Source organism: Callorhinus ursinus, unplaced genomic scaffold (genome assembly GCF_003265705.2).
Source record: "Callorhinus ursinus isolate GAN/ISIS: 27379988/994484 unplaced genomic scaffold, GSC_fseal_2.0 scaffold16, whole genome shotgun sequence".
In the NCBI taxonomy this organism is placed as follows: domain Eukaryota; kingdom Metazoa; phylum Chordata; class Mammalia; order Carnivora; family Otariidae; genus Callorhinus; species Callorhinus ursinus.
In genome coordinates, this window is record NW_027397078.1 from 20,909,283 (window position 1) to 20,918,663 (window position 9,381).

The 9,381-nt window shown below is 39.9% G+C and overlaps 1 pseudogene; it reads right to left on the reverse strand.

The window, feature by feature from the left end:
* Positions 1-406: 406 nt before the first annotated feature.
* LOC112812737 (DDB1- and CUL4-associated factor 8 pseudogene) lies at positions 407-2,820 on the reverse strand (annotated as a pseudogene).
* Positions 2,821-9,381: the final 6,561 nt, after the last annotated feature.

A 9,381-nucleotide genomic window follows, 5' to 3' on the forward strand; every position in this document is an offset into this window, starting at 1 on the left:
TCACATATATATTCTCAAATATTAGGCATTCTTATATTCCTGGCTGGTATCTTACAGGAGATGGTTGTCCCAAGAGGACTTCCTGGAAGGCAATCCTGTGGGAGCTCTTGCCATAAAACTTCAAGAGAATTGAGAGTGCAGAATAAACAATGTCATGTGATGAAGTTTAATTTTTACCAGCCTCTGTCCGCTCAAATTAATCAATATTAACACAGGGATTCAGAAAGTGTCAACAATCCCTAATTATTCCAGAAGCATGAATTATCTTGTTAGGAATTTATGCACCCTTTCTCCTCTTTTCCTTTTCTGTGAGAGAGAAAGAGAGTCTGTATGTGTGTGTAATGGGTGTGTGTGTGTGTGTGTATGGCCAAGTGTCCGCATTAAAGGAACAAGACCATGGTTTGCTTTATTTTACTTTACTTTTAAAGAATAAACACATTTCTGAAATTTTCAAGTCAACTGAAGAAATTAACCTTAAACTGCTAAAGATGAAAGAAAAAAGGTCATAGCTTTCAGGGTGTCAGAAATGAGAAGAGAGATTCAATAAGGCTATTAATTTTTTCACCAGAACCTTTAGAAGTCAGCTATAAGAGCTGAGCCATAAGAAAACAAATGAAAAGAGGCAAAAATAAAAAACGAAAAACCTTACATATTTTCTTACACAGAGATATAATGGGTTAAGAGAGAGGAATAAAGAAACCAAGTGAGAGGAAAGGAATGGGAGAGGAAGAATGTAAAGAAGGGAGAGTAAAGAGATGGAAAAGGTGGTTTTAATGGTAGAAAATAGACAGAAAACAAAAACAAATTTATTGTTAAACTGAATGTTAAACTTAAAGTCTGGCCTTCTGAGGTGACATCTAGCTGGAGCAGGCATGAAGGCCTTCAGGACGGAAGGCATTGAACACGGTCTTGGTTCTCTTCCTCCTCAGATGAACTGGAGGTACTGGAAGAAGCATCTGACTCTGCATCCATGACTCCAACTTCAGGAGCTCCCCAGTGCTGGTAATGACCTCTCTGTGTCAGGTGACGCATGAGGAGCCAAAGCATGTGGCTGTCAAACAGGTCAGTGTGGTGTATGCGATCTTCATCCCGTTCTCGCTTGTTTCTCTTAATCATATCCTTTAACCCGATCAGCTCAGTGGTAGCTTTAGCTGTGGGTGCCCAGATCTTGGCTTCATGATCTAGGCCACTGGTTGCCAGCACAGGTAGGTAAGGATGGGGCTCAAGACAGTTTATGGTGCCTCCCCTGTCTCCCTCCATGAACTGAACAATCTGGCAGGATGATTTTTCCCAGAGGAAGATGTGCCCACAATCACTGCCGCTCACCACAAACTCACTTCTGGGGCCATAGAAATTGACGCCTTTGATTGTGGCATTATTTCTGTGCCCCTTGTATCTCTTAACATACTGGGCTCCATCTCCATCAGAGGAGTTGAAGAGATAAATATCTTCATCATTATAACTGGCCAGGAGCTCTGTGCCATCATGGCTGTACACAAGGCAGGTGATGTTTGCTTTGGAATCACAGTTGACTAGGTGATGAGGACAGAATTTCTTGAGTACCCCATTATTCTCATTCTCATTAATTTTCCTTTGGTCATAAATTCTTACAAACTGATCTCTTCCGCCCACGGCAAACTGGTAAGTACTGGCAGGATTCACATGGATTGTATACAGCCCCACTCTCTTCTCCCTCTCTTTGGTTACCACCACTCTGGAAGCTGGCCGGCCTTGTCTGAGGTCAATGGCAAAAACAACTGCATCTTCACCTGAAGATAGGAACTTAAAAGGGGAGTCTGGCTCCAGAGCCAACTTATGGGAGGCTCCCCTGTGCTGGGCCACACGCTTAGTATTCTTACAGTGTGGTAGAGCAGAGAGCTCTGCTATGCGCACCTGCCCATCACGGGCACACATGGCCAAGGTGGAATCACCACAATTGGGAAGGAACTTGGCTTGAAAGACATTATTTTTGTGACCACTCGCAAACTCCAGTACTGGCTGCCGACGCACCCAGTCCCACACTATCACTCTAAGGTCATCACTGCTACTGGCCAGCCAGGTGCCACGTTGGTTAAAGTGCACGGTATTGACGCAACCATGATGGCCTTCAAGCTCATGGAGCAGGTGGAAACGCTGCACAAAGACTCTGGCCCCACAGGCCTCATATACGAAGCGGGCACTGTAACCCAGCTGCCGCTCTCGAAGAGCAGAAAGGACTTGCCAGCGAGGGCGGGGCAGGGTAGATGTTTCGGAGGACACCCAGTCCTCCAGGGCCCGATCCTCATCTGATAAATACTGATCACGGTTAGCTTCATCGCACAGTACCTGAGGCTGTTCTGCGGCCGCTCCTCTCTCCTCCTCTTCCGCTGGGTGGTAAGGGAATAGGTTTTCCTCACAGAAGAACTGGTCCGAGTCTTCCGTGCTTTCAAAGTTGATGTTTTCAGCTGAACTTTCTGCGTCTGTGCCTTGACTTTCTGGGCTGGCCTGGCTGAGAACGCCACCATCTCTGGTCAAACTCAAGCTCAGTTCAGTGTCTGAAGATGTCTCTCTCCAGGCATCCACTTCAGACTGCTCCTCAGGGCTATTAAGCAGGCTGCTGCTTCCTGAGTCTTGTGGGCCATCTGTGCTGCTCCCGTTGTCAGACATCTTAAATGACGCTGTAGCCTGTCTGGAGTGGGAAAAAGCCCCACAAGTTGGAGGGAGGAGGCCAGGCCCGGCCCGGCTGGGGACAGACCGGGGAAAATTGGCTAGACCTAGCGGCAAGACGCTAACGCCGTAAGCCAAAGCCGGAAGGGTGATTAGCCGGCTGAAGCAGTTGGAAGTATGGGAGCTGGTGAGGTTCAGAAGACTTTGTCCCATCTAGCATCTCGCGGTATCTCAGGACTGCTCAGACTTTTCCAGGCCCTCAGCCCCACCCCCGCAACTATCTTACCCTTGTCAGTGGCTGTGCATTCTCTTCTTTTGAAGATGGGAACACGTTGCACTTAGGGAAAATATTCTCAGAGAACTATCAGCAAAAGTGATACTGTTTAGGCAGAACTGTTATAAGATTCTCAGTGCTTGTCTTGAACGTGATGTACAGTGCTTTGCTTGAATATGATGTACAGTATGAAATGAAGAAATAGGCAAACACAATGAAAGATTGCTAAGGTCCCCAAAGCTAGTGAGTTTATGACGTACAAAAAATACCTTCAGCAAATCAAACAACTTTAGGGAAACCTTGACAGCTCTAATTGGTAGAAATGTCGTCAATAAAAGACACGTTGCCTAGTTAATTGCATTTTAGATTTAAAAATACTTTTTAGTATGAGTAGATCCCAAATATTGCACTGAACATACAGCTACCAAAAAATACTCATTTTTTTTTATCTGCAATGCAAATTTAACTGTGTGTCCTGTATTTTTATTTGTTACATCTGGCAGACTTTCTTAGTGAGAAGAGTAATTTAGTCCCTCAGTGTAATCAAGGCTGATAATAACTGGTCAATTTAAAGTAGACATTGAAATCAGTAACTCCTTCACCAATTTGAGATAGAAGCACAAACTTTTTCTTTTTCCACCAGGGATTCTATGTATTTATTTGGGGTTAATTCAATTTAGGATACTTAAGGAGTATCAACACGATTTAATGAAAGAAAAATTTCTTTTGTGATGTCATAGAACTATCAAAATATTTTAAATATTTCCCAGAATATTTCAGAGGCTTCTTGGGGGCCTTTTAGGAAGAGAAAACAGCTTTTCAGAGACAGTTAATTGGCACTGCTGTGTTAAGTTCAGAGCTTCTCCAAGTGAATTATCTAAGGTATGTCAGTAAATTTTCAAACCGCCAAGAATGCCGGAATGAGGAAAACAGGATTTCCCTCAGAGCAATTGCAAGATCAATGCAAAATTGATTAAACAAAGAAGTATAAAGTCTTCTAAAGAAAGAGAATGGTTCCAAGGTGGTAGTAATGGAAAGACACGTAAAAGAATATTCACAGCATTTGTAAAGAGTAGCTCAACAACTTGAAAACCACCTGAAAGCCCATCAAGAGTAACATGCATAAATAAATCAGCATATATTCCTATAATGGAATAATGTACAAAAGTGAGGATTAATAAATACATCAACATGGATGAATCTTAAAAACAGAATGATTAATGGAAGCACAAGTGAAAGAATAGTCAATAATTTCATTTTTATGCAGATCCTTATAGTTTTCATACTAGTAAAACTATTTTAAAAGGCAAGGAAATAATTGACTCAAACTTCAGGGTAATTATTACCTTTACAGGAGGGGAGGAAGTTAAAATCTGGTAGAGAGGGAGCTTCAAAAATTCTTGGTAGTATTTATGGCTTGCTCTGAATATAGGTATGTTGTTATACTTTTTATTATTTATTGCCTGGCATATACATTTATATACCCTTTTCTAAGTATGACGTATTGCATGGTCGTTTTTGTAAGAGATAATGTTCATTAACAAGGGGTCTTGCTTGGCCATGGAGCACAAAAACAGGAAAACTAGAGCATCAAACCCTAGTATGCCCATCCTGGCAATGTCCAGGGGAGGAAGCCTTATTAATTTGCTTCAGAAATGTCTTGTCCCGTTGCAAGTTGCAAGGAACAGTTCCAGTGTTAGAGGTTAAATCGGGTCATTTTAACCTGATGCTATTGTGTTAATCTGACTTTTTTTCTACATGCTCATTAAGCAAATTTTGACTATAAGTTGGCTTTTCATTTAAGTTTTCTTTTAATTTAATTGATCTGTTCAGTTTATTTCCATTCCCATTTATTCACCAAAAATTTATTAGAGCTTCAATGCACAATGTAATGTTCTAGGTCCTGATATTACAGGTGGTGAATAAGAGTGGTAATTGCTTCACTCATGGAGTATATAATATAGCAGAAAAAAGTGACAGTAGACAAGTCAATACAACATATGAGGCAGTGATGAATATTATGGAGAGAAATAAAGGTGTGTAAGTAGATACAGACTGCATGCTGTTATTTTAGATAGTGCATTCAGGGAAAGTCTTTTTACAGGATGACATTTAAGTAGAGGGCTGAATGCAAAGAGAAATGGAGCACTGCAAATATCTAAGATAACAACATTCTCTACAGAATGACATTTGAGTGCAAATGTTTAAAATAGTAGCATAAAAAATAAATAAATAAAATACTATCACAATATGAATGTTCATGGAACTTTGAGGAGGCCACTGTGACTGAAGCAATATAAGTAAGCATTAGGGAGAGTGTCAGCAATGGGACTGGAAGAATCAAAGGCCAACTGAAGAGCCTTTTTGAGCATCATAAGGAATTTTAATGTTTATTTCATTCTATGTGTACTGGAAAGCCTTTAGATGCTTGTGAGCAGGATAATGGCATTATCTTACTTTTTATATATTTTTAAAGATTTATTTCAGAGAGAGAGAGTACACAAGCGGGGTAGGGGGGAGACAGGCTGAGGGAAAGGGAGAAGCGGACTCCCCGCTGAGCAGGGAGCCTGATGTGGAGCTCAATCTCAGGACCCTGAGATCATGACCTGAGCTGAAGGCAGACGCTTAACCGACTGAGCCACCCAGGCACCCCCTCTTACTTACTTTTTAAAAATATGGTACTGGCTGCTGTGAGAATAGAATGGAGTGGGGAAAGCAGAAGTATTTAACGGTTGCTGTAATGTAGGTGAGAAATTAAGGTGGCTTAAACTAGGGTGAGGATAGTGCAGGTGGTGAAAATTGGTTAACTTTGGAATATGCTTTGGAATATACATTGGAAGTGGAAATTATAGCATTTACTGATGAGTCGAATCTGAGTATGAGGTAGAATAGTCAGGCTACTGGCAAGAAACACATATCATTTGGATGATCTGAAGCAGTTAAATAAGTGGGCTTTTTACAAAGGTGGGAGAAGCCTGTGGAGAAATCACAAGGGAAAGATCAGGACCTCAGGGCTATTATGAGCAGGAGGATATTATACTCCTAGGCCTAAAGGTGGGGAGGGGAGAGAGCAGTTATCAAAAACCTAAAACAGAGAGGGTGGTGTGGAGAGTGTGACCTGATAGGAGCTATCATTAGCCTTCCCTCAGTGAACCCATGAAGAGGGAGCCAGGGAAACAAATTCTCCAAGTTTGTTCTTCTCCTTCTGCTCACCTGCTGGTACTTCCCACCAAGTCATGTGGAGAAGGTAGGATTCTGTATCCTGTAACTTCACTGAATGTATTCATTTTAACAATGCATGTGTGTGAGAGAGAGACAGAGACAGAGTATGTGTGGAGTCTTTAGAATTTTCCATATATTAGATCATGTCATTTGCAAACAGATAATTTTACTTCCTATCCAATTTGGATGCCCTTTTTTTCTTTTTTTCTTGCCTTAATTTCTCTAATCGTTCCAGTCCTATACTGAATAGAAGTGTCTAAAGCATGCATCCTTGTCTTTTTCCTGATATTAGAGGAAAATCTTTTAATTTTTCACCATTGAGTATGCTGTTACTTGTGAGCCTTTCATATATGGCCTTTATTATGTTTGAAGCCAATTTCTTCTATATAGTTTAAGAGTTTTTATCATGAAAAGGTATTGAATTTTATCAAGTGGTTTTTTTTTGCATCTATTATGATGATCATGTGGTTTTTACTCTTCATTCTGTTAACATGGTATGTCACATTGATCTCCTTATGTTGAATCATTCTTGCCCTCCAGGGATAAATCCCAGATGGTCATGGTGTATGATCCTTTTAATGTGCTATGAAATTTTGTTTGCTAGTTTTTTATAGAAGATATTTGTATCTATCTTCATTAAGAATAAGAATATTGGCCTAGTTTTCATCTAGTGTATTTGTCTGGATTTTCTATCAGGGTAACTAACAATTAACTATTAAAAAGGAAATTAAGAAAATAATCTCATTTAGGGGCACCTGGGTGGCTCAGTTGGTTAAGCATCTGCCTTTAGCTCAGGTCATGATCTCAGGGTTTGGGGATGGAGCCCTGGTTGGTTGGTCGGCTCCCTGCTCAGTGGGGAGTGTGTTTCTCCCTCTCCCTTTGCCTCCTCCCTCCTGCTCGTGCTCGCTCTCTCTGATAAATAAATAAAATCTTTAAAAAAAGAATCAGTGATAACTCCCAAGTGTTTACAAGAAACAGTAAGTGAATGGTGGTGAAATTTACTGAAATGAGGGCTAGAGAGATGGGAATGGAAGAATCAAGAGTTTTGTTTTATTTATGTCAAGTATAAAAATACGCACTAAACATTGAGACAAAAGAAAAATTTAGTTGATAATTGGATATAGATGTCTGAAGTTTATAGGAAAGATTATAAATATAGAAATAAATTTGGAAGTCATTAGTCACTGGGAATAAAGGAAATCACCTGGGGAGTGAGTAGACAGTGAAAAGAGCAAAGATATGAGGATTGGGCACTGGATTTATTTTAGGAAGAAAAAGAGAATCTAACCATATGGAGCCAAAGGAGTGGCCAGTTATCCAGGAGAAAAACATGAGAATATGAAGAAAGTGTAGAAACTATTTCACAAGGGGAGGAGTGATCAACTGTGAGAGGTTATGATTAGGGCTGAGAACTGACCATTGGATTTGGTAACAGGGTGGTGACAAGTGACTTGTTAGAACCGTTTTATAGCACTTGTGAGAACAAGTGCTTGACCAGGGAAGTCTGAGGAGAGAGAGTAGAAGGAAGAAGTGAAGACAGTGGGTAAAGATAGCTCTTGTAGGGGTTTTATTGCATGGCGGAGAAAAGAATTGGAGCTCCAATGGGGAATGGAGTCAAGAGAATTTTTTTAAACCTTAGTTATCACAGAATGTTATATGCTAGTAACTGATTTAGTAGTAAGGGTGAAAACTGCTAATGCAGGGGAGATAGAAGAATTTTCAGGAGGGAAGTCTTGAATAGGAGAGAAAGAATAGGATTTAATGTACAGGTAGAGGAATTGTAACAGAAGGGGAGACAAAATATGTAGCACAGAGGCAAGTAGGTTGTTAGATTTGGTGGTGGAAGAATGTACATATTTTCTTCTAATTGTTTCTGTTCTCCCAATGAATAAAGAAAAAAGGGTTTCTTTCTAAGAATGAAGATTAAAGCTGTGTAGATCTTTGAGGCAGAAGAAGGTGTTGAATCGTCAACTCAGAAATGAGAGAATGTCCAGCAGGGGAATGGAGAATTGTTGCCTATAAACAGAGAGGGTTCACTTGTGGTTTTATACCATAAAAGGAAAAAAAAAAGACAGCATGGTTATTTGTTTTTCTCTATTTCAGACACTCGAGGACAGGAGTAGAGTAGACAAATACTTGGATTCAAACTAAAATCTGAGTTCTTTTGCTAGTTGAAGATAATGAAAAGTTGGGGGGGCAAAGGAAGTTAGACTCTACATAGTGAAATTATTATAATGAACTGCAGAATTTATTTAAAAAAAGGGAATTAAGGACAAGACTGGGAAGATGAAGAGGGCAAATTTGATAGGGTCAGCAGATTGGAGGTCGCAGTGGAGTCGACTAGAGTTCACTTTTGCTTCACTACCGTATAGCCTTTAAGTATATATGAAGCTTAGGAGGACAGGATGACCCAGAGCAGTGTAATCTGTACCAAGCTATTAAAGTAAAAGCAATTTGATTAAAAGATTAAAGTAACTCACTCTAAGACATGGCTGACTGATAAGCTTAATTTTCCCAGAAGCTATTTCCTAAATCTAAGAGGACTTCCTACTCTAGGAGAATTATTTTTTAGAAGAAACCTTCCAGAGCCATTTGAATATCCCCAGACATTGCTGTAACTACTCTTACAGACCAGCAATATGGCAGAATCAATATAATTCTGAAAGTGGCAGTCAAAGAGGAGACTTTATCTGATTACCTCAGTGGGTTTGGGGATTCAAGAGACAATCATTTCTAAAATGTTATATTACCTCCCTCATGTAATGGGCTTGTCTTGTTTTCTATGCTCATAGAAATAACATCCCATTGAGGGACAGACTTGTAAACCAGTATCATGAGGTGAAGTGAATACTAAGATTAATAGAAATGTTTCTGTGAAGATTTCATAAGGTATTGGCAAAACTTACATTTGTATGTGCTTCCTAGATTTTAGAAATACCTATTCAAATGTTTAGGAAGTCCAGAAACTTCAAGATGCCCTTTGGAATAAAAGAGGAAAAAAAAATCTCTATATCCTGGAACAATTTCCATTATAAACAAATAATTAAGATAGCAAAATGTATGTTAATGAAATTATTAACAGAGGATCCCTTGAAAGTAGAGTGACAGGAGAAGCTGTTTTGAGGTAGACGTAGGACTTCGATGGGCTTCCAGGAAAGATATTTGAGCATAACACTGAAGGAAGAGCAATAGAACAGCACTGCCACCTAACACAATTTTTTTCTGGGCCCTTGTGTATG